We start from the raw sequence: 3,778 nt of genomic DNA on the forward strand, positions 1-3,778 counted from the left end.
ACTTCTTCTTCTTCTAGTTCTTCATGTTTGTGTTGGCAGCTGGTGCGCTGGTTTACAACTACATCAGCGCCACCTGCTGGGCTGGAATGAGAGTTGGAAATAAAGACTGCACATATACCCTGTTTCTTATATGTAGTGTAAATACAGACATATCTGGTTATTTTATGGCGAAATACATACTGATTGATCAAAATATATCAATCCTGTATTATTTGAAGGAGTAATGTGTTCAGCACATCCTCAGATTTAATTTGCTCATATCACAAATGTGGGCTTAACTTTTTGGAACACAAAAATTACATGAAAAATGTACTTTTCTCCAAGAATTGAAGGTTAAAAAGCAGACTGCATACCTTAGTGTTATCTAAAGTTGAACTGTGTATGTTGTCGTGTCATGTTGTAAGGGATTGTAAAATTGATATCTTGCAATGTCAGTTTCAAAAGTTAACACTACAAGAGAGTTTAAATATTGATACAGTAAAATTTGTAAATGTGACTCAGAACTGATGCAAAATATATAAGATTGGAAGAAGTGTTAAATCAAACACTATGGGAGTTGCATTAACACTGACTGTTCTGTGTTATTATACTATATGTTTGGACAAACTATGTATATAGTTGTGCCATGACCTTAGTTATTATATGCCAATGTTATGACAACCTCAGGGCAGGCAAAGCCTCTAACTCACGCCCCCACCCACACATCACTACAGGAGACACACAAAACATGTTCTCTGCCAAGACAAGCTTTTGGTGTGGCTCTTTAACCTTGCAAAAGCAGATGGATTTGCCCGTTTCTGAGTCAATATCACTATAAAGTGCCTTTTATTGTCCTCATCAGAATCACTTAGTTATCATGAAAATATAGCAGAAAAATGAAACTCTGAGGTCTTATTATAAATGACCCAACATTTACACACATGTCAGTACAATGATAAATCTACACTGCAGCAGATTATTTAAGCACAGTGACTGATAAGAAACTGAGGAAGACATTGACCATGTACAGACTCAGTGATCACCGTCTGAACATAGAGACAGGTAGACACACACACACACACACACCTGGATACCTAGAGAGGACAGACTGTGTCAGCACTCACTTTGATTCACTACAGGATGAAGATAAAAACAAAGAATCGTCTGTACAGACACTGCTAAATATATCAGCTCCTGTCATAGGCTGAGGGACAGTCTCCTCCCAACCAACAGTCTGAAATCTTTGATTTTGTGAATTTAAAATCTTTGCACTTGAGTTTCCCCCTACATGGGAAAAGGACCTCTGACATGTTTTTCATTCATTGATTTCTTTTAGATTTATTGCATTTATAAGGCATTTCAATGAAATTTCACAACATGTCCACCCTTTCATGTTTTATGAAAATAAGCAAATTATTTTCACAAGTTCCTTTATCCTGTAATTTCTTCATAAAAAAATAGGGCCAAATAGTATTGATTGAAAGGTTGACCAGATATCTTTGTTGTTTGATTTTATTGAGAACAGAAAGTGCAACTTTCGCAGGTTTTATAGAGAAGCAAATAGTTTGCCATAATTTCACATTTATCCAAATATTTTTCCCATTAACTAAATTTTTTTTTGACAAAGGGACTAAATAGCTTTCTGAAAATGTACATTTTATAATCACTATTTAATTACAATGTATTGTTTCTACTTTGAATTTCTCCCTGACAGGGTGGGCATAGTTTGCGGTTTGCATGTACATTGTCTGCTTGCAGTTAATTTATAAAATGTGTTTGAGCTTGACCAACATGCATTTCTAACAGTATATCATGTACTTAATACAATGAATATGAAGTTCAATGGAAAATCTCAATTTCTTTTTTTTTTTTTTTTTTTTTGGAATAGGGAAGTCTGAAAGGCGCCTTATAATGATACAACCTGACACCTGAAACCTTCAGTACTAAGCGTTTGGGAAAGGGCAGAGGATCTGAAAAAAACTCGAAATGTGATACCAAATACCAAGGAATGATGTAAGCTATGGCAACTATAGATATGTCAGTACATGACTTTTGTCATTTTTGAAAAGAAAACAACTCACTGCTGTTCTTTGTTCTTCTTTTAACTAAGAAATGTTGTCAAGTTCAGTACTTTTGGGCACGGTGGAGTTGTTATATAAGCAAGCAGCGACAAGAGGCCGGTGCAATTATGGTGGAAGAGATTAATGTGGATGCTGCTATAGTGTCAGTTTTATCAGAAATTGACAACATTTCTTTATTAAATGAAGAACAAAGAACAGCACTGAGTTCTTTATATTTTTTCAAAAACAACAAAAGTCATGTGCTGACATGTCTGCAGTCACCATGGTTAGCATTATGCAGCTCTCTATGATGTTTACTCCTTAGTACACACCTACAATGACAGAGAGAACATTTATCAAGTTACCCTCAGAGTTTTTTTTTCAAGGCCCTGCCCTTCCCAAAACACAGTCTGTGGGAGATTTTTCATCTGGCGTGTCAGGTTAGTGGCTCTCTGCTCTGGTGTTAACAAGAATTGTGGTCCAGTTCTGGCATTCCTACAGTGACATCCAAGCTAACAGCAAATGCGGCAGCAGGCCCTTGATATACAGGAGAAGCAAACCATAAGGATCAGAAACCCATACCCCTTCCGGGCAACCCCCAATGATATAGTAAATGGATGGATGGATATCCTGTTCAGACAAAAGTCCAAGCTACTCCACTAGTAGGCCTTGTATACAATCTTTCACAACAATAAATCCCCCTGAACTATCACATACTCATGCCAAAGCAGGTCGACAGAAGAGTGACAACACCATTTTCAGACACAGAAAACTTTCAGTGTTGTTCGTTGCGCTTGTCTTTATCAAGAAATGACCCGTTTTTGACAAAAGTGCAGCTGTGGCTAATTTTGAGCTGATCGCTCCACTAGCAGGCCATTGTATAGGCATTCACACAGCAAGCATCCCTTTCTCCCTATCACTAATCCATGCAGAAGCAGGTCAGCAGAAGAGTGAAAACATGAAAATCTTTTCAGGTTGTTTATTTCATACAGAGATGTGGTTCAGTTCTGGTAAAAAGGATGCAATGCTAAAGCTATATCTGAGGTATTTCTGGCAGTGGAGGCAGCCATTGGAGGGCTTTCAGTTCAAGCGAACCCAACTCTGTATAGTATGACTCTGAAAGTGAAAGTACCATCACTCAGTCAGTCAGTCAGTCAGACACAGACAGAGCCATCTGCAGGGCTGACCTCAGCGGTCAGCCAAAAATAAAGAAATAAGCCCGTTACCCACACCAGAAACTATCTCATGCATACTAGAAACTATTGAATGCTTACAGCGAAAAACTTAATAGACTAAAAACTACAATATATCGCTGTAGGCATCAGAAATTTTCAAATGTTCACTAGAAACTTGATCATGTGAACCAGAAACTGTCCCGAAAGAAAGGAGTAGCCTCTGCTCTGCACAAGGAAATTTCCACCTTAATTTTATCTTCTGTGTGAAACACATTGATGCCCTAATGGAAAGATACTGTCTATATGATAGAATATACTGGAATTAATGCAGGAAACTCTGTGAGACCATTAAGTCAAACAACCATGAAAGACTCATCTTCTCAGACTCATTGCATCTCTTGTTTTTAGGTTTGTGAATCCTCATTTTTGAAGCTTTGTATTATAGCCACTGATGAGAAGTGATCTTAATTCTGAAACATTCACCACAGTGGAGCTCACAGCTGGTACAAATGCCGCAACCAACTCTGAAAGAAAATCCTTCGTAATTAAGAAATGAGAGCGATG

This window comes from Cheilinus undulatus, linkage group 21 (genome assembly GCF_018320785.1).
Source record: "Cheilinus undulatus linkage group 21, ASM1832078v1, whole genome shotgun sequence".
Classification (NCBI taxonomy): domain Eukaryota; kingdom Metazoa; phylum Chordata; class Actinopteri; order Labriformes; family Labridae; genus Cheilinus; species Cheilinus undulatus.